The sequence below is a fragment of the Hibiscus syriacus genome, unplaced genomic scaffold (assembly GCF_006381635.1).
Source record: "Hibiscus syriacus cultivar Baekdansim isolate YM2019G1 unplaced genomic scaffold, ASM638163v2 tig00116959_pilon, whole genome shotgun sequence".
NCBI classification, from domain to species: Eukaryota; Viridiplantae; Streptophyta; class Magnoliopsida; order Malvales; family Malvaceae; genus Hibiscus; species Hibiscus syriacus.
This window is the reverse complement of record NW_024063485.1, coordinates 497,603-520,729: the sequence shown is the minus strand read 5'-3', so window position 1 is coordinate 520,729 and position 23,127 is coordinate 497,603. Positions and strand designations below refer to the sequence as shown.

At 34.9% G+C, this 23,127-nt stretch overlaps 1 long non-coding RNA gene and 2 other non-coding genes across 3 annotated transcripts; 2 read left to right on the top strand and 1 right to left on the bottom strand.

Annotated features, from left to right (window-relative positions):
- The first annotated feature begins 7,943 nt into the window (after positions 1–7,943).
- Positions 7,944–8,104, top strand: LOC120189861. The gene has a single exon (XR_005522564.1). It is a non-coding gene; the product is annotated as a U1 spliceosomal RNA (small nuclear RNA).
- LOC120189785 lies at positions 7,965–22,900 on the bottom strand. Its single transcript, XR_005522555.1, has 3 exons — positions 22,889–22,900; positions 19,691–19,694; positions 7,965–8,099 (listed from the first exon to the last, which is right to left on the bottom strand). It is a non-coding gene; the product is annotated as an uncharacterized LOC120189785 (long non-coding RNA).
- Positions 9,205–9,363, top strand: LOC120189863. Its single transcript, XR_005522566.1, has one exon. It is a non-coding gene; the product is annotated as a U1 spliceosomal RNA (small nuclear RNA).
- Positions 22,901–23,127: the final 227 nt, after the last annotated feature.

The window sequence follows — 23,127 nt, the reverse complement described above, 5'->3', positions numbered from 1 at the left end:
TATATCTAGAATAGTCACTACCAAGACAAATGCATATTGTTTTCCACCCAAGCTAGTAGTCCTAGTTGGCCCAAAAAGATCTATATGGATCAATTGTAATACTCTAGTGATACGTCATTAATGGATTAAAAGAAACTCGCTTTGTTTTCCTTTAGCACAAGCATCACATATTTTATTATTATCAAATTTTAGTTTAGGCAGCCCTCGAACCAATTCTCCTTGAACTAACCGTTGCAAAACACTCATGCTAGCATGTCCTAATCTCCTATGCCATAACCAACTATCATGCTCATCCTTAGCAACTAGGCATAAATTAGTCATTTCTATAGAGTCTAAATGCACATGTAAATGTTTCATATTCTATGACCAACAAGCATAATCAAAGTAGATGCAATGTCAATCAATTTTGCAAACACTTAATTAAAAATAAGACATTGTATCTTTTTGTCAAATTCATCTAATCGGATTATCCTTTAATCCATTCACATACAAAACATTATGCAATATTGATTATCGAGATTAAGAGCACATGCATAAAGTTTTGAAAATGTTATGCATTAAACTTTATACTATTTTTTTTAAGAAAAATATGCATAATCTTTAAGAAAAATTTAAGGTCAAAATTTTGCAAAACCAAAGTTCTTGAAAAATCGATATCAATTCTTAAAGAGATATCAATTACTTTTTAAAAACAATTTTGACCAAAAATTAATATGATGAAACTAGAGTTTATAAACATTACCAAAATTACTATGTTCATCATACAATATTTTTCAACATAATGAGATAAAACATAATCATTTATTCAACATTTAAAACCTCATGCATGCATAAACTAAATGAGCAACCAAATAAAATAAAAATATTAGGTTAGAGGTTACCCATTCCTTTTTCATGTGTGACTAGAGCATCTTGAATATCATCATCTTCATCACCATTGCCTACACACCTACAAGACATTTAAGTAGATTTTGGTATCCAATTGCTTTGGATCCTTGAATATTAGTTTCAATGCCTCTTGTTCTTTTGGAACCCATACTTGTCTAATTTTAAATCGTTTTCCTTTCTTTAAAGGACAGTATGTCCTTATGACCATGATAATGACAATGTGAACATATGTCATTATGAACTAGATGAATTATTTAAAATGATATCTTTTTTTGTTAAACATTCAAGCTTAACTTTCAAATCAAAATTTTCTTTTTCAATACTTTCAAATTCATTTTGAAAGCTCTAAATCCTTCTTCAAGATTCATTTGATTTTTAAAATCCTTTTCGTTTCTAGAAGAAGTTTGTTTAATTTGAAAATTCTTTTTCAAAGTTTCATATTTTATTTTTGAAAGCTCTAACTCCTTTCTCAACATTTCATTTTGATTTTCCAAGTCTGTTTAGCTTTCAAAAGAAGATCATTTTTAGCAATAAATTAGAAATCAATTTATTGTATTTGGAGTTCATGGTCTCAACTCCGAAAATATTCATCATAAGCATCTTGTAACTCATTAAAAGATTTTGAATTTAATCTATTGAGTTAGAAGATACCTTTGGCTCTGTGAGAGCTAATAGAGACATCACCTTTATTGGTTCTTCTTCTTCCTTGTCTCCATAGATCTCCTCAAGCTTATCCCATATCTCCTTCGCATTTGAACAAGAAGAAACTCCTTTATATACATTAGGGTCAATTGCACAACACAACATGTGAATAGCTTTTGTATTTTGTTGAGCTTTCTTTCGTTCTTGATCACTCCACTTCTTTGCCTTCTTTGTAGGAGAAGAATATCATTTCTTGATCATAATCCAAGCTTCCATATCAAATGCTTGGATAAATATCATCATAAGCTTCTTCCAACGACGATAATTTGTTCCATCGAAGTGTGGAGGCACGTCAATTGGTCTGGATTCTTCCATGGAGAATGAACCGGAAGTGGACGACATCTTTATCGATTTAACTCTTCCCGGATCTACTCAAGAGGCGGTTAAACCTTCAAATAAGTCAAGCTCTGATGCCAATTGTTGAGTTAATCGATCGACGAAATCGGCCAAGAGGGGGGTGAATTGGCAATAAAAATTTCGGTGGAAGCTTTTGCAGAAAATTGAAAAGATTTGCACATCGATTTAGAGTGGTTTGACTTTCTCAATCAAAGTCTACGTCCACTACCTTAGCTATCCACACTAAGGATTTTCCATAAATTCACTAATTTTTCTTTCTTTTGAGGACAAAGAGTAACCTTAAACCCTCAAGAATTATACCCCAAATTCTTGAGAAAACTCTCTCCCAAAGAGAACAATACAAATTTGCAAACTTACAAGGAAATCCTCACAAGGTAGATTGTTTGCACAATTCTAGAACAAAGAAAAGAACACTCAAAGATGAATAAAATTGAGCACAATATGTGTTCTTGAAAGCAAAATGAATATTGAATGAAAATAGGCTTGAAATGCTCAAACTTGAGGTTTGATGCTTTCTCTTTGATTCTCTCTTGATTCTAGTTGCTTGATGTTTCTTGTTATTGATCAATGGCTTCTAAGCTTGCTTAAATACACCTTGAATCACTTCTGAACGTTGGGGATGATTAGTGAAGATAATAGTCGTTTAAGTGTGAAAACATTAATAAAATGCTTGGAGCGTGGGGGGAATCGGTACCCCTCATAGGGAATCGGTTCCTAAGTGTAAAATTAAAATATTTCGACCGTTGAACAGGGGGAATCGGTACCCCTTATGGGGGAATCGGTTCCCTCCGAGCATTCTGGAAATCTCAGAGCCAAACCATTCAGGGGGGAATCAGTACCCCCTTGGGGGGAATCGGTTCCCTCTGAGCAATCTGAAATTTTTGGCTTTGAAATGGTTCGAAATACTTTGTAAAATTATTTTGAAATTGTTTTAAGATTAAAACTTAATTTTACACTTAAGTAAGGATTAAAAATGATTTTTGAAATATTTGGAGTATTGTTTTGATATTCGAATAATTATATCAAGTATACTTAGAAAATCATTTGGAAAATCTTAAAATTCATTTAACTTAATTTGTTATATCGAAATATCAAAATGTTTTTAACAAATATCCATGTTTATTTAGATCCCTTAATTAATCCAAGACATGTACTTATTATAGGCCATAAGGGTATTTTGGTGCTCAACGTTATTTCAATCATTTCAGAGCTTGAGGATATCCAATCATTCTTGGGCTTGGTGATATTCTTGGGTCATTTGCATTCCAGGGGTATTTTGATCATTTTACAGATCTAAGGTATTTCAATCATTTCCGTTCGTCCGATTTTATTATTTCATCCGAACTTATCATCTATTTCAGTATTTAGGGATTTGCTCATAACTAATAAATTTCGGGTCGAGTGCATTCTCAGAGGTTACGGAATGATTATCCGAAATTTTTCTGTATAAAAGTGTGAACTTAATGGTAAAATTAGTAATTCATCGAATTAGGCATGACTTCTCGGGTACTTTCTTATTCAGGGTCAATTCGGGCTACTTTTACCTCTCAAGGATAATTTCGTAATTTCTTAACCATGTAATTTCGGTATTAAAACTCTTAACAAGGATAATTTTAATTTAGAGATCCTAGGGTTACTTGTTTTCCCGAATAATCTCTGAAGTTGAAATTATTCCTTATCAAACTTCTAATATCTTTTACAAGCCATCAGGATTTTATTCAGTTATCGACTTTTGACCACATTCGGATCAAGTTTAGAAATAATTAACTACATAGACGAGGCCAAACATTTTTTTATTCATACATTTATCAATATCAACATGTTCCATAAAGCATGAAAAGGTAGTAATGTATTACCTCGATTTTTGTGCCATATCAATCAACCAATTAATCTTCATTCTATCACTCTCAAACTTGAAATCAACTTCCAATAATTCCTCAGATACACAACAATAGAAATTTAATCAGAAACGAAGCTTAATTGCGAAAAACGGATCGAATTGGGTGGTTAATAAGTGAAAACATCTTATCGGGTTCGAAATTGGCGAAACAGACCTAAAAAATAGACTAAGGACGTCGAAAAACATCAGAATAGGTGTACCTGAAAAAAGTCAACGGTCGGTCAACGGTCAATGTTGGACCGGGTCAGATCGGGTCGGACAGGCGGTCAGATTAACGGGTCGGGTCGGGTTTGACACAGGTCGGATCGGATCAACCCATTCTAAGCAGTCCACCAAGCAGTGGACTTTCCCTACTCTCAAGGGTGGCACGTGGGGGCGCGTTTAGGGCCGTAGAGGGTCGAACAAATTCCAGAAAAATTTGTACAACTATTTTAAGGGGTTTCGAGACACTTACCAAACTCGGTTCACAATGTTAAATGGAGGAGAGATCGATTCTGAAACATCGGAAACTTGATATTCCTCACCCCTCACATGCCGACGACAACGAAGATAAGGACATCGGTGGACTCGGGACGACGCAAGGAACACGATGGTGCGGGAGGTGTCGAAAATGGAGCAACGGTCGACGATGAATCGGCGATCAAATGTTTCCTTCTAAAATTCTCTTAAATTTTTTTCGAGGATTAAATTGAATTTTAGTTGGATTCGGGGACCGAAGTGAAATTTTTATTAAATTTGGATCCAAATTCATAAAGTAATTAAAGATGTAGGACCTATGGCATGATTTTGCCATTTTTCTTTTTAAGTATATTAGGGGTGTAAACGAGCCGGGTCGAGCTCAAGTATTGCCGAGCTTGACTCAAACTCGAAAACTTTAAACATAAGCTCGACTCGACTCGAAAACTCGCGAGCCTAAAATTTTCAAGCTCGACACGAACTCGAAAGATAATATTGAAACTCGACTCGAACTCGAAAAGGCTCAAACTCAAAAAAAAATCAAGCGTTCAACTAAAGCTCGAGACTCGATTGAGGCTCGATTTCGAGCTCGATTCAAACTCGATTGTAAGCTCGATTCGAGCTCGATTGTGAGCTCGAATCAAGCTCGACTTAAGCTCGAGGATGGGTTAATGTTTTTTTGCTGAAACCCATCCCCCTTTTATACATTAGACTTACCCCTTATTCCCCAAGAACCAACGATGTGGGATATCAACTCACATAGGACTGTGTATTTCCAAAGTGGATTGACGGCACAAAAAACCCCCTTTGCATCAATGTAGATATGAAGAAATCAAGTGATCGGTTTTCATCAAAATGGCAAGCAGAATCTTGTCAAAAAGAAACAATAAATACCATTAAATGAAGAGCAATCTGCATAATTAAACTTTCTTCTCGAGAAATCAATAACCATTTAAGAATCCTTTTTTGCAACCAACTGTTCTCTGCAGCCCATCAAGGAAGCAGCTCTTGGAAACATTCCGACCATTGCCTTTTGTGATACCGACTCGCTTATGCGATATGTTGACATTGATATCCCTGCTAACAACAAGGGAAAGCACATCATCGGTTGCCTTTTCTGGCTGTTGGCAAGGATGCACGGCACAATTGCCCCGGACAGAAGTGGGATGTGATGGTAAAAGATATATCACTTTCATGATATCTCCTATACAATTTGAATGTGTTAATTTGTGTTACTTATACATGGTTTGTATGTAGGTGGATCTATTTTTCTACAGGGAACCTGAGGAAGCTAAAGAGGCAGAAGAGGAGGAGGCTGTTGTGGCCCCTGATTATGGACTCCCTCTAGCAGATTTTGTAATGGGTGGGTTAGCAGCTGATCAATGGCCTGCGCAAATAGGCGATCAATGGTCTGCTGATATGGTTCAGGCACCCATTTCTGGTGTCCCTGCTGCTGTTAACTGGGGTGATCAAGGTAATAACTTCTATTTTTGATTATATCATTTAATTTACGTCTTACTAATTGTTTCCTTTGCTTAATCTACTTTGAAATTTCGAATGTAGTTGCAGTTGGTGGTGCCGAAGGGTGGGATGTTGCAGCCGCTCCAGCACAAATCCCAGGTGTTCCCGTCGATGTCACGGCCCCTGCTCCCACAGGTTGGGTGTGAGAGGGATTCATTTTAAATTTTGGCAAAAATGTTTTGTTTTAAAAAGAACCATTTTTGAACTTTGTTATGATAAAGATGGAATTGTGTGTTCTGGCAATAGTGTTCTTGTAGACATCAATGGCTTTAGAAATTTTTGTTATGAATTTATATTCTGTTATATGCGGTAATGTCTTCTTGTTATCATAATGTGTTAAAATTGTATGATTTGCATTATCACCTAAACTAATAACCAACAGTGATAAACTAAAGAAAGATTCAAATTCTACCATGCATTTCCCTGTGTCCGAAATAATCAACAATGATCGGATCAATTGGTTTTGTAAGTAATGTGATTGATTTGTGGTCATTGAAGTTTCTAAATTTTTAATTTCATTGCACGTTCAATACATTACAAGCGTAAAGATTATTTTCTAGGATTAATAGGAAATTTACATTTGAAAACCAACCTCGTGCATTTCAATTTCATTCATTTCGTCCTTTTCCCTTCTCTTTTTGAACGTTACTCACATTTGTTGACCATCTTTTCTTCTTTCTTTTGTGCTTTTCATGTACTATAAGTCTATAACAGTCTCCTCGTTGCGTAACTTTTCTGTCAGCATGGAGAAGATGACGATGAAGATGAAGCTTCACACTCATCTACTTAATCTTTTCGTCGTCATCTTCATCGATATGTTTATAGTAGGAGATAATCTTTCTACTTAATCTTAATTTTTAACGGAAATACGCATACAAATATGATGGAGGACAAAGAAAAATAGATAATTACTTGATTGGTGAAACCAACCCCAAATCCAAGCAAGATACGACCTAAGATAAGCATGGTAACATTAACAGCGCCCCCATTAACGGCAACACTAGCAAGGAATGTGAGGCCACCTAACACCATTGTATTTCGTCGACCCAATGACGCGGCTAGCAACCAGTGATGCAGCCAAACCAACAATGTACAGTGAAGTAAATGAGGATAAAACTTGGGTATCATTCACGTAATAGATGTTGTTATTAGCCTTTGCTGCTTTTCGTAATACTGATGGGAAAAATTTCTTAAGAAATGGTTGCATAGTTGTCACCCCTCCTGTAAAATATTTAGCCAATGATACCCGGGAAATTTCAGTTTCGGCAGACTCAAGGTTTTTAGTACAAATTTATCCATTCTAAATTCCATTCACCATAATTGTATGGTGTTGTGAACAAATATCAATGTTATTCTACTTAATATCTTAATTATTAACTCGACACTACAGGCTTGATTTCCAAAGGTTATACTACTGAGTATGATTCAAAGAGTATTCGGTCATTTGGAATTTTATTCATCAATAATATATTTTTAATATATTTTTAATAATGTAATTTTAAAAAATCTAAAATTATAATATAACATTTTTTTGAGCTGCTCACGAGCTTTTCGAATCGAGTATCGAGTAGCTCGTTTCGGCTCGTTAAGAACTCGAGTCGAGTTCGAGCTCGAGCTCGAGTCCATTCGATCCGAGTATTTATCGAGCCAAGATCGAGTCGATCTCGAGTAGCTCGCGATCTGTCTCGTCTCATTTACATCCCTAGTTTATATAACCCCAAATCTGGGGGGAAATTTAATTAATTTTTCAAGTCACTTCTGCCTTTGTTTTTGTTTAATCTGTTATTGAGTTTGTATTTGTAATATTGCGTCAATTCGAAGAATTCTGAAACTTAACAGGGAGTCTTATAATAGATTGGGCAAAGATAATAAGGAGAACCAGTAGTGAGATACAAGTTATTGGACATGGCAATACTTGCTCTGTATAATCCTCAAGATTGACGACTTTTAAGTTGGGAAAGTAGTGAGATACAAGTTATTGGGCATGGCAATGCCGTATCTCCTTCATTCCAGCATTCCATCGCAATGTCAATTTATGAAGCTCAATCCCATATCAAGTGAGAAAGAGGAGGGACAAGGAGCTGGAGATGGTAAATAAGAGACACAGCTCCATTGAAACATACTTACCTGGATGGGGTTGATGGATGATCAATAAGATCCATGGCCTAGGTCAGTGATCTCCATTGCACTTGGGAGAGGTGCTTGCCTAAGGTCTCCCCAAGTGGGAGAGCCTACATCATAATTTGTGGTAGTGGGGGCCTGCGTTCGCGCAGCCCTCTTCCTATATTAGTTAAAATATTTTGCTTGCGGCATTGGCTATATTACTAATGGTTGAATTTGTATAACAATCTGCCTGCGTTTTCTTTGTTCAATACATTTAGATATTGAAATTGATGTATATGAAATTGCAAATATCAAACTTTTCAGCTGAAAGAGACTCGAAGAAGACAACATGTTCAAAAACCGAAGCTACCACCTGCCTGAAGGTAGCAGCAGCAGTATTGAAAAAAAAAGGGGCATTTAAATGAAAAGGAAAAGTTAGCGAAAAAGGAGGGGAGCATTGCTACAAAGTACATAAGTCCATGAGAGGGGGGTGCAGATCGAAAACTCCCGACTTATAGAACAACTTCCCAACACTGTAAGAAGACCAAACTTCCCAACACTGTAAGAAGACCGGTTGTTTTCGAAAAAGTTGAAGCCATATTCCAAGAGCTTGAGGCTTGAGCCATATTATCCTGATAAATATGCAATCGGCAGCAACGCAGATGTATAAGAAAACCCGAGTTACTAATTAATAAACACAGCCAATTCAGAAGCCTCAGCTTTCAATGGTTCCAATGTGTAGTTGCAGTTTAAATGCAATATATTTGTTCTCTAGATTCATATTTATGTTGCTTAACTCATGTTTCCAACAGCAATGGACACCTATGGACTCAATAATATCAATGCTATGAATTGTTTTCTTAAACACCAATAAAAATCATTAAAGAAGATGAAAAACAGCTTACTTCAGTGACATCTTTGGCAGTGAAATTCTCCTCCATTTCTTTCTCAACTTACTGGACAAATATTCATTCTCTGACCATTCGTGTTCAAGGCAAGCTATGCTTGGTCGTTGCCATGGACATTGAAACAGCGAATTCATGTATTATTTACAAACATTTTGTATCAGCAAGATAAAGAAATAATGAAACAGATATAATCTATTTAGTGTTCAATATATTCTTTGTAAAACCACCGTGGCTCCATTCAGTCTCACCAGCCGCAGGAAAATTCATATACAGAACTATTTATGACAAGGCACTAATCCCACTTGACCAAGGCAGAGTAAGGAGCACGAGCAATCCTCCATAAATAAGAGGCAACTAGCGCAATACAACATACTTACCTGGACGGGGTCAATGGACGATCAACAAGGTCCATGGCCTAGATTAGTGACCTCCACTGCACTTAGGAGGTGTGCTCGCCTAAGGTCTCCCCAAAGTGGGAGCCTACGTCATAATTTGTGGCAGTGGGGCCTGCGTTCGCGCGGCTCCCTTCCAATTGAAGTTAAATTTATCTCATAAAGTTACTTCTGCCTTGTTTTTGTTTAATCTGTTATTGAGTTTGTATTTGTAATATTGCGTCAATACAAATTTCTTTTTGCAAATTTCCTTTAAGTTAGTTTTAGAAGTTTGTTCTCTGCCTCTTGATACAATGCTTGGATTAACTCATCATATCTAGTGTCCTTTTATGAGACTCGTTTGTTGACAGTGGAGAGAATATCTCGGGAATCCAAAGTTATAAATTCCCTGATGAGCAGAAGCTTTCCAGCTTTGGTAGATATTCAAGTTTCAGATGTTGAGTTTTCATTTCAGGAGTAATGGAAGTATTCAAATTGGAGATCTACTGTAAATAAAAGCTGTTGTACTTGAACAATATTGGGTTCCATGTCCTAAAAAGCCACACCTTTGTCACCAATCTTTGAAATTCTTGGTCAATATGTATTTCAAATATCTGCTAAAGTCAGGGGCAATCACCATCACCTTTGTCACAATCTTTGAAATTCTTGGTCAATGTATTTCAAATATATCTGCTAAAGTCAGTGGGCAATCATCTTCTTGAAACGGAGGAGTTGCTATAACAGCAGCACATATAAACATGAAAAAAAACAGCAATAACTCCCTGTAAAAGGAAGTCCTACCATGTAAATGAACAAAAAGGCAAATGATGGCACTAATGATGCAAATGAATTTTGTAAAATGATCTACATAATCTCATACTGATTTTGCCCATAAAAGACTCATAGATAATAGTTAAAGAATCAATAAAAATTTGGATAAAAACATGCTATGTAACGAACTTTTGTTGCATCACTGTCCTGGTAACTGTCAGTTCACAGGAGAACTTGTTTACGCCAAACAGTATTCCATAATAGCCATGGCTGACTATCCTTTTTCGAATTGTTATAACCAAATTGCGCCACTCTCTTCAAAATTTTCAGATTCTTCTATCTTGACACTGTTATGATAGCCATATTAGTCATGAAAAGAAGATAAGCATAGAACGAATTCAGGGTTTCTTGGGTACTAGAAGTTCAAGCATCACTTTGATCATCCTCGGAATTCTCATATCCTTCTACCCTGTTGTCGTAACCGGTTTTCGCCCAGGCACGAATGTTTCTTGGCGGAAAAGTAAGGTGAATAAATAAATAATTTTTTAAGGAAATGTTTTGGAGTTGTCATCGAACCTTTGGGTTAGGTAGGTCGAATACCTAAAAATCTATTTCAAAGAGTTTTTTTTAAAAACATTATTTAAAGATAAATCGGTCTGCGTATAACCAAAAATTCATTCTTTTTAGTAATAAAAAGGATTCGTGGTCGGTTACATTTGGAGAAGGATTAGCACCCCACAACGCCCAAAATTGATACCCGTTGATTATAAATTGTTTCTGATAATAGAAATCTAAGAATTCGAATATAAATTTAATTTACAATCTTATTATTCTAAATTCAATCACATAATTTTATTAATTGAGAAAATTCTAAGAATTTAATATTAAAATAATCAAAATAAATATAATTAAAATGTACATTTAATTTTTTATTTTTTATTTTATAAATAAGGTATTTATTTATTTTAAAATATTAGAATAGGACATTTAGTTACTTTAAGATATTCATTTCTTTAATATTTAAAAATAAATAAATATTGTCTTTTAATAAAATATATATTTTTATAATAAATAATAATTAAAATACTTAATTTAAAAAATTAAACATAAAGGGTGATAATAAAAATAATATAAAATTTCAATTAAATAGTGATAAAAATAAAAATATAGGATTAAATTGTAAAATATATAAATTAATAGTCCTAATTCAAATTATTATTAAATATAAATACTATTAGTGTAATTTAACCATAAATATCAATATTGGAATATAATAATAATAATAATAATAGGGGTTAAATGGATTATTTTACCTTAATATATATATATATATATATATATATATATATATTATATATATATATATATATATATATTAATAGTAACTAAATAATACAAATATATAATTAAATAAAATAATAAAATTATGGTTGAAAATAAAAATTATTTAAATTATTAGGGTAAATAAAATATTAAAATTAAAGGCTTTAATTCGAAATAATATAAAATATAGTATTATTAGTATAATTATCCATAATTATTAATTCGGGATCAAAATAAAAAATATTAAAATTTTAGGGATTAAATAAGATATTGTACTTAAATATATATAACTATTAATTAGTGACTAAAATAATATAAAATAAAATTTGAATACAAAATTAAATACTATAAAAACTTGATTTAGGTGACCAAATTGCAAATTTTATAACATGCAGGAATCACGGAAGTAATTATACCATGTGCGAAATTATGCATAGACCCTTCCCCAAAACGATGTCGTTTGGGGAGGGGCATTTAAACCCACAATTCGACCCTAAGGGTCAAGCTTTCTTTATTTTTTCATTTATGTTTCTCTCTCTCGGAGAGAGAAACTGAAATCTCTCTCGGAGAGAGAAACTGAAATCTCTCTCTAGGAGAGAGAAACTGAAATCTCTCTCTAGGAGAGAGAAACTGAAATCTATCTCTAGAAGAGAGAAACTAAAATCTCTCTCTAGGATTCCCTCACCGGAAGGAATCCGACCACCGGTCGGCCGTAGTGCTCCGGCGTCAACTGCCACCGGAATTAAAATTTTTACAGCAAATCGATCCTTGATTTTCCCTCTTCCCAAATATGACCTTTTTTTTCTAAAGGCTTCCAAATAAACCTAGATCTAAAAAAACCGAAAGCTTACCTCGGTTCAACGATGATCTCCAGCGCGAGGTAAGTTTCTTTCTTTTTCTTGTTTCCTTTATTTTGTTATTGGTGTTTATATGGTTGCTGTGTGTATTCAATCTCCCTTTTTTTCTGTTCGGTGTTATTGTGGTTGTCGTTCTTACCTTCTCTTCGTCTCTTTTTCTTGATGTCTCCTCTCCCTTGCATGATCGATGGATGGCCTTTTATAGGCCATCAATCCGGCTCTCATCATAAGGGTGGCCCTCGGTAAGTTACAACGTGTGCGTGCTTAGGAGGCGACAGGAGGCTTTGGTGTGACGTTGGTGTCGTGGCAGCAGCTTACTAGGGAACATAACGGCGGAGCAGTTCGGAGAGGTTGAAGGCGCCGTCGAAAATCACCCTAGGGTTGGTGAACCCTAGGGTTTCTGCTGGAAGAGATCTGGACCGTTGGATAATGCCAAATCCAACGGTTGTTGAATATGGCGGCCGAAAACCCTAACCAGGTTCTATTGGGTTATCTAGACCGAGTCGGGTATCGGGTCAACCCGGCTTGGATCCAAGTCCTGTTTGTAATTTAGGTCTGTTGAGCATGGGGTTGAGCTTCTTTTGCAATATGGGACTGTAAATTTATTTGTATTTATTATTTAATAATAATAATAATGATAATAATAATAATAATAATAATAATAATAATAATAATAAAATGGGACAAAAACATGGCGTTTACAGCTGTCCCTCTTTGCTCATTCTTGTGTTAACAAGAATAGAGCAAAGACGAAAAAAATAAGTTTTTGTCTAGTTGACTTTTCTTGATTAAAATGAAAATGTTGAACAAGTTCTTATTATTATGAACTTCTTCTTCTTCTTTGGATGAGTTCTTCTTATTACGAACTCCTTCTGGAAAAGTTGATGCTGCTCTATCTCCTTCTGTGATAGAGTCGAGCAAAAGGTTGAATACGTTCTTCAGATTATGAACTTCTTCTTCCTCTTCAGATTAGTTCTTCTTATTACGAACTCCTTCTGGAAATGACGATGTTGCCCTATCTCATTCTGCGATAGAGTCAAGCAAAAAGGTTGAATACGTTCTTCAGATTATGAACTTCTTCTTCCTCTTCAAATGAGTTCTTCTTATTACGAACTTCTTTTGGAAATGTTGATGATGCTCTATCTCCTTCTGTGATAGAGTCAAGCAAAAAGGTTGAATATGTTCTTCAGATTATGAACTTGTTCTTCCTCTTCAGATGAGTTCTTCTTATTACGAACTTCTTCTGGAAATGTTGATGATGCTCTATCTCCTTATGCGATAGAATCGAGCAAAAGGTTGAATAAGTTCTTCAGATTATGAACTTCTTCTTCCTCTTCAGATGAGTTCTTATTACGAACTCCTTCTGAAAATGTTGATGTTGTTCTCTCTCCTTTTGCGATAGAATCAAGCAAAAGGTTGAATAAGTTCTTCAGATTATGAACTTCTTCTTCCTCTTTAAATGAGTTCTTCTTATTACGAACTCCTTCTAGAAATAACAATCCATCTCCTTCTGTGATGGATTTAAATCTTTGAAATTCCTGTCAAATATTCAACATTGATAAAATGAATGGAAATGTCCCTATTCTTGCAAATGCCTAAATATGATACATGATATAGTTTTAAAATTGTGAACTTTATTTTCATCAGTTAATGTTTCATTCTCTTCATTGAAACTTTATCTTTACTGAGATTTCTTCTTTGCTTGGATTTGACTGGCTCTTTTCATAGGTTCTTCACTTAAATCTATTTTCCCAAAGCACTCCATCAATTTCTCTTTGCTGAGAATTTCTTTTGTTGTTTTTCTGCTTTATTTGTCTTCAAATGACTCTATGGCAGCAAAAACTTGTTCGCCTTTCAACGACGATTGTAATTGTTGATATTAAGATTTACCTTGGATTCCATGCACTCAAAAGTATTAACATAAAGTGATAGCCAGAAATCTTTTGCTTATCTTAAGATTGTTAATCCACTTATAAGACTTATAAAAGAATAAATTGAAGCTCGAAAAGATAAACTTGTAATTTATTGATAAATATAAGAAAATTTGTTCAAAGTCATGAAAATCATAGAAATAAAAGTCAAATGACCCAACAAATCATTAGCATGAGCATTTCTAAATTAATCAACTTGATATAATTTAGAGCACTGAGGTGAGCTTATGTTTGGAAGATTTCAAACGTTGTCAGAATGTTTGCAGATGTGAAATTCCTCCCAAAATATCGAGCTCTATAGAGGGTTTAATTGTCAGATGCCTAATATCAACATGCATTTGAGCCGCCTTTTCAGGTTTTCAACTCAAATCCTTCATTTGGTTGCAAGATGCCCTTTGCGGGTTTTCATCTTGACCCCCTTTTTTATCTTCTTTTTCCTTTCCTTTCCTTTTCTTTTCTTTTTTTCTTCTCCAAACATAATAATTCTTGACAAAATCTGAGTTTATTGGGTTTCTCAGAACTTTTCCATCCATTTCTGCCAAAATAAATGCTCCTCCGGAAAAGGTCTTTTTTACAACATATGACCCTTCCTAATTAGGAATCTATTTCCCACGAAAATCTTTATGTATAGGCAAGATCTTTTTAAGCACTAGGTCACACTCTTGGAACTCTCTTGGATGAGCTTTCCTGTCATGAGCCTTCATCATCCGTTTCTGATACATTTGTCCATGGAAAATAGCTTTCAATCTCTTCTCCTCAATAAGATTTAATTGATCAAATCGAGCTTGGATCCATTCAGCCTCATCCAATTTTACCTCCTTCAAGATTCGAAGTGATGGGATCTCAACTTCAATTGGTAAAACTACTTCCATCCCATAGACTAAAGAAAAATGTATTGCCCCAGTAGATGTTCGCACAGTAGTTCGATATGTATATAAAGCAAAAGGTAACTTCTCCCCAGTAGTGTTCGCACAGTAGTTCGATATGTATATAAAGCAAAAGGTAACTTCTCATTCCAATCCTTGTAAGTTTTAGTGGCCTTTGTAATGATCCTCTTGATGTTCTTATTTTCTACGTCAACTGCCTCATTCATCTTTGCGCGATATGTCACTGAGTTTGCAGGATTATCTGAACTGTGCCAAAGTTTAATCATCATTTGATGTTCAAGTTCATAGCATTATCTAATGATTCTCTCTGGCAGCCCATACCAGCAGATTATTCTTTCTTTATAAATTTGCAAACTGTAGATCTTGTAATATTGGTATATGAAGTAGCTTCAACCCACTTAGTGAAATAGTCGATTGCCACTAAGATTAAACGATGTCCATTTGATGCTTTTGGTGTGATTGCCCCAATGACGTCTATTCCCCACATAGAAAATGGCCAAGGTGCTGTCATCACATGTAAGGACGACGAAGGTGCATGAATCTTGTCTGTGTATATTTGGCATTTATGACATTTTCTTGCATAATCAATGCAATCTTTATGCATGGTAACCCAATAATACCCATATCTCATTACCTTTCTAGCCATAGAAAGACCATTTTCATGTGTTCCACATATCCCATTATGTATCTCCTCAATACTTCTTGCTTCTCTAGTATTTACACATCTCAATAACATTTGATCATTGCCCCTTTTATACAAAGTCTCACCATCGAGAAAGTATCATGCAATCATTCTTCTTAGTGTTCTTTTATCAGTCTCATATGCATTTTGTGGATAACTTTGATACTTGATATATGCAAGATATCATAATACCATGGATTACCATCTGCTCTTCTTCTCTATAGCAATGTGCTGGAATTTCATATACTGCATTCTAATTGGCATCATATCAACTTTCTTATTTGCTTGAAACATAGCGGCTATTGTAGCCAAATCATCTACTATTTGATTATCTTCTCGAGGGAGATAATTAAAGGTAATTCTTTCAAATTCTTTTACTAATTCGAGGATTAAATCTTTATATTCCAACAATTTGGATCTTTTGTCTCCCACTCTCCGTAGTTGATATACCACCAAACGATGAATCTCCATATACATTGAGAAATTTAACTTTCTTTCTATGGATGCTTTCAATCCATAACACAAACTTCATATTCTGTCATATTATTGGTGCAAAAGAACTCCAATCTACTTGTAAATGACAGTAGACATTTTATGGAGAAATTAACACTACCCCAATTCCTCGTCCAAGGCGTTGGATGCTCCATCAAAATAAAGCTTCAAGGATTCATCATTTAATCTTACTTCTTCTCTGTGGATATGCATAAAAAATCCTCATCTCGAAAATTAAAACTCAAAAACTGATAATCATCTGATGCACGACTGGCCAAAAAATATGCTATAACGCTTCCTTTTATTGCTTTTTGATTGACATATATGATATCAAATTCAGATAATAACATTTTTCATCTAGCCATTTTGTCTGTCAAAGCTGGTGATTCCATTAAGAACTTTAAGAGATCAAGTCTGTATATCAGCCAAGTAGTATGATATAACATGTATTGCCTAAGTCTTCAAGTAACCCACCCAAAGCACAACATAATTTTGTATTGGTGGGTATCAAATTTCACAATCAGTAAACTTCTTTCTCATATAATAAATAGTTTTTTCTTTCCTTCCAGACTCATCATGCTGCCCTAGTACACATCCCATTGAGTTTTTGAAGACTGTTAAGTTGAGAATTAACGGTCTATCTGGAACTGGTGATACTAAAATGGGGGCATTGGATAAATATTTCTTAATAATAACCAAAATTTCTTGGCATTTATCATTCCAAACTTCAGGATTGTTCTTTCGAAGTAACTTGAACACTGGATCTCATTTGTCAGTTAATTGAGAAATGAATCGAGATATGTAATTTAATTGCCCCAAAAAGCCTCAAACTTCTTTTTTTGTATTGGGTGGTGGAAGATCCTGAATTGTTTTTACTTTATCTTAATCAATCATGATTCCTTTTTGATTGACTACAAATCCCAAAAGATTTCCTGATGTTACCCCAAAAGTGCATTTAGTGGGGTTGAGCTTTAATTGATACTTCCTTAATCTCTGGAAAAACTTTCTTAGATTTCAAATATGTTATTCTTCAGTTAGGGACTTGGCAATCATGTCATCCACATATACTTCGATCTCTTTATGCATCATGTCATGAAACAGAGTTACCTTTGCTTTTTAATATATTGCCCCTGTATTTTTCAACCCAAATAGCATTACTTTGTAATAGAAAGTGTCCCACATGGTTACAAATGTTTTTTCCATGTCCTCAAGGTTCATTTTTATTTGATTATACCCTGAAAAGCCATCCATGAAAGAAAACCATGCATGTCCTGCAGTATTGTCCACTGATATGTCTATATGAGGTAACAGAAAGCTATCTTTTGGACTAGCTTTGTTAAGATCTCTATAATCTACACACATTCGAACTTTCCCATTCTTCTTTGGTACTGGAACTATGTTGGTTATCCATTCTGTATATGGCTTCCTGTAGGAAACCTGCATTAATTTGCTTCATCACTTCCTCTTTAATCTGCATCAACATTTTTGGCCTCATTCGTCTGAGCTTTTGTTGAACAAGTTTATATTCTGGACTGGTCGGAAGTTTGTGCACCACTATATATGTACTCAAACTAGGCATATTTTGGTAAGACCAAGCGAAAATATCTTTGAACTCTGGAGGAGATTATCAATTCTCGCTTTATCTGGGCTGACAAAGTAGTACCAATCTTCACCTCTTTTATTTCTTCATTGATTCCCAGATTTATAGTCTCAATCTCTTCTTTGTGAGGTAATATTTGTTTATCTTGTTTTTATACCAGTCTTAACAGTTCGATAGGGACATCACATTCACTTACTCACACTCATTGACTTCTTCCAAACATATGGGTGTTCTAAATTTATCTCAAGATTAAATTCAAGAATAATCATGATACTAACGTTGTGACACCTGCAAAGGAAATTTAAATAGAATATATTTCCAAATAGACATAGTGAATTTATGAAATAAATATAAAAAATAAGAAATAATGTAAAAATATGAAAAATAGAAATAATTCCATTTGAGAATTTATAGAAAACATCTTTATTTAATATTAACATAATTGCCCTTACAAAATAACAAAAACTATTAATATTCTTAGGCTAAAGCATAAAGGTTGGTTCTGGATATTACTCTAAGTTAATACGAAAAACTACAGGGAGATCCTCCGCAGTCCAATTATTTAGTGTTTCTCCAGGAAGACAAGGGCGAATCCCATCCAAGTATTTGTCAACCTTGTGATCATTTGTGATCATATTGATGAACAATCCTTCCATAGCTTCATCAATCATGTTTTTATCTTTCATCAACTCTTCTTCCTTAATAGCATCAACCAATTGTTGTTCCACATTAACCAATCCTCCATATTTGAATGTGAACTTCAAATGAGGGAAAGACATACGTCCCCATGGAATTTCTTCTCCTTTCAGTCTTGTTCTTCTATCTTCACCTCTCCTTTTCAACCCTTTGCTCATTTGCTGAAAGTTAGGCTTAAATCCAAGCCCAAAACAATCTTTCTTCATTTTCACAACTACAGGAACTGAACTAACCTGAAGATTCTTGCCCAATCCTCTTCCAGATTTAGCTCATATTCTTAAAGTTAGTCGTACATACATTTTAGTGCAATCAGATAATCTAGGGTGCGGAAATTTACCTTCTTTAGCAATAAAGGTTGCATTGATAAACTCCAAAGCTCTGAAAGAACACTCAAGAGCATCATCATTTGTTTCAATATATGGAGCATCACTTGTCACAGAAGCGATGATTTCTTCCTCAGCACCCACACATATCAATTGACCATCAATAAAAAACTTCAATTTTTGATGTAAAGAAGAAGGAACAGCTCCTGTCAAATAAATCCATGGCCTCTCCAATAAAAAATTATATGTATGATGAATATCCATTACCACAAAGTCGATGTTGTACACTACTGGTCCTATCAATAGTGGTATTTCTATTTTTCCCAGTACCTCCTTTTGAGTGCCATCAAATGCTCTTACCACGTTATGATAATTCTTCTTATGTGATTGGTCCATAAGTATCCTTTGAAGTGTGACCAATAGCATCAAATTGAGAGCATATCCATTATCAATCAATACCCCTGGAAAAACATGGCCATGTCAATGCGTAGTAATATTCAAGGCTTTCACAGATCTCATGCCACCTTCAGGGATTTCGTCATCAGTGAATGTTATGTAGTTATCAGTGGCTATGTGCCCCACAAATCTATCAAGCTTGTTTAAAGAGATATCTTCAGGGATAAATGTCTGATTAAGCACCTTCATCAAAGTATTTTGATGTACTTATGAATTTATCAACAAATCCATAATCGAAATTCGTACTTGTTACTTTTTTAACTGCTCAACTATACTATACTCACTATGTTTCAAGAATTTCAAAAACTCCTATGCTTGTGTGTCAGTTATTGGATCATTGATTGTTGGTGGGGGCTCATCATTAAATACCTTTTGTGGTACCACTGTTGATTTTCCTTTTACTTTTTCCTTCTATGTTTCTCTCAACGTCTCAGGAGTATAACACCTCCCACTTCTTGTGAATAACCCTACTTCACTCACTGTTTCGGTTGTCAAATCAATTCCCTGTGTTTTCTCTTTTTCTTTTATTTTCTCCAAAGAAATAGGTTCTCCTACCATTGAAATATTGGCAGTGTAATTCCAAGTTACCTTACGAGTATCCTTAAATGGAAATGGTAAAGGGGTTGTGATAACCACTTTTGGTTTTGCTGGCATAGGATTCGTTGCAGATGGTTTTACAGTGATAATCACGGGATCAGTTGTTCTACGCATAGGCTTGGAATCTTCTAATGTGCAGACATTCTTTTCTCTTGTTCATTCATTTTTTTTTTAAGAATTCTATCTCTTTATTCTCCATCAACTTTTGTATCAATCCTCTAAATTCAAGGCACAATTGAATTTTATGTCCTTTTTCCTGATGATATTCATAATAATCTCCATAATCATTAGGTTTTGGCTTAAACTCTTGATGAATCATACCAGTTTGGGAAAGTTGTTGGAATACCCAACTGATTGGAGACTTAATTTCAGAAACATTGACCTTTGTTTTCCTCTTATCCTCCTCATGGATTGCATTTACCCCTTTATCTTCATGATTAGGTAGTGGATGATTTGACGCCACTGGTGAATTAAACTTCAATTTCCCAGCATTAATCAAATTTTGCACTACTCTTTTGAAGGCTAAACAATTCTCAATGGAATGACCAGTAATTTCACCGTGATAATCATAATGTGCTTTTACATCATACCAGTAAGGGAACGACGGTTTACATCATACCAGTAAGGAACGACGGTTTGCATAGGAGTCAAAGGATAAGGACGTATTACATCTACCTTTAATAATCAAGCATATATCTCAGAATAAGGTATTGGTAGTGGTGCAAAAGAAAACCTCTCATTCTCCTTGTGAGATCCTCTGAATTCATTTCGATTAGTGTTCATCTCATCCCTCTTAACCCTTGGTTGGATTATCGTGACACTTTTTGCAGTATCCTTATTGTAGACATTTGTATTATTAACTTCCCTTTTCTTCTTCCGATACATGGGCTTTTTGGCACTAGATCCTTCACCTGCTTCGATCTTGCCACTTTTTATGACATTTTCAATGAGTTCTCCAGAAATGACCAAATCAGTAAAATTCCTGGTTGCATTTCCCATTAAATGGCCTAAGTGTGGGGTCTTTAAAGTGTGGGGTCTTTAAAGTGTGTAGAAACGTCACAGTAGCTTCCTTTTCTGACAGTGGTGGTTGAACTTATGTGGTTGTATCACGCCATCTATGGGCGTATTGTCTAAATGTATCATTGTGCTTTTCTCCATATTTTGGAGAGTTCATCTGTCAGGAACCATGTCAGTAACGTGGCGATATTGCTCTAGAAATGCTTTTGCTAGATCTTTCCATGATCTGATATGAACTTTAGTCAATTAAGTATACCATTTAAGGGTTGGTCCTGTCAATCTGTCTTGAAAATAGTAAATCAATAATTTCTCGTCTTTCACATAATCAACCATTCTACGACAAAACATGGTGATATGGGATGAAGGGCATGTAGTACCATCATATCTTTCAAAATCAGGAACTTTAAATTTAATAGGGAGGATCAAGTCCGGGACTAAACTCAATTCACTGGTGTCAAACCCATAGAATGATTCAGTTACCTCTACGAATTTTATTCTTTCTTCCAAGCTCTTGATCTGTCGAGACAATTCTTCATTGTCTTTTTTTCTCTCGGCTAACTCATTCAGATCTGGAGTTAGATGCTCAGCATTAAATTCTCCTATCTTTACATCTAACACAAGCAGATTTTTGTTTGAAGACATAGGATCCATTGGTTGATTCTCATTAGGTCAGGCTTTTTGAGGTACTGAAGTGCGAGTATGGATGTGCACAGATGTGAAACCAGGATGATAAGTCGATTCTGGTGTGAAACCTAGAGGATATATAGGTTCCTGGTCAGAAGATACAGGATTTTCAACATGAATTTTTCTAGTAGTAGCTTGCTTCTTAAGCATATCATCTATTGTCTGCATCATATCTATTAAGCTCTATGATTTCATTGATCAACCATGACATCTTCTTTCCAAACTTAGAATCTGGATTGACGTGGTGCTCGATAACCTTTGCTTCAATAGCTAACTCCCCAATATACCTGGTAACTTCGCTCATTTGTATCATGGCCTCGACTACCATGTTGCTTCTGTATTCACTTCTTCCTTCATAAAAATCAGTCGAATTTTGCCATTGTTCATTAGTTCCTTGGATAGTTTGCTCTAATTATGTGATTCGTACTTTCCAACTTGCAGAGTACTTTCCAGATCTCAAATTCACCTTCGTAGTGAAGCATTCACCTCATAACTCTCCTTAAGATCACTAGGTCCTACACGAACCTTGTCTTGGAATAATAATTCTTCAAGTTGCAAGATGTAAGCATTAAATTCTGTGTTTTTGTTTTGAAATTGATTCAAATCCTCTTCAAGTTTTGTTCGTGTTTCTTGTGTCCTTTGATTAAGCTTCTGTATTTGCACATTCTTGTCTCTATATCGTTGCACCCAATTGTTGGTTACCTCTTATCCTGCTTCGAGTCTGGTATTGAAGTTCTTTCTCTACAAATCCCATTTTTTTCTTTTCAACATCGAATTTTTCAATTTTTTGTCCCTTAATATCAAGTTTGGCAATCATATTGTCGCTCTACTTGACCCTGAAGTTGTCCTGGATTTTTACAGCTCATAGTAATTCTTTTTTAACTCATCATCTACTCTTTCATTGTTCTCTCTTAGCATGAAAAATTTTGCAATATGAAAGTCAACATCGACACCTCACATAGCTTTATCTCGTCGCATCTGCTCTAATTCTTTCGACCAACCTTATTTTTCTGCTTTAAACTCATATCTTAGGATTTCTATCTCTGATGGGACTACCCGAATTCGATCTTCCATAGAGATATCCTCATTTTGGTCTGGCAGAGGAATATTTTCATTTTTTCTAACAGATCTCCATTTCTTTGTAATTGGGGGTTAACATTACTTTAGCTGCTTTGGCTTGAATACAGAAAGTTGTTTTCAATGCTTTAACTGCATCCAGGATGTTTCTTTTGTAATTGTTGCCATGAAATGCAAACTCAGACGAATGTAATCCAGCAGTAACTAGAATAAATTGACTACCCTCATATTGCCTCATAACTAGAAGTGGTGCATATCCAATTCCTCCCCATAAACTGAGTAACATCACCCATTTGTAGTCACCACATTTGTAAAGGAACTCTCTTTGTATTTGCTAAGGGGCACGCCAAACGATGTCATTGCGTTGTAGATTTCTAAGGGCATTCATACACATGTTTTTAATGACTTCTTTCGGCCATTCTTGCTCAAGAAACTCTTTCAAAGGCGAGTAGTCTGTACTAAAGTGACGATATGATACCTTTAACAGTTGTGCACATCCTAAAAATTGTCTCCTACCAGCCTTATACA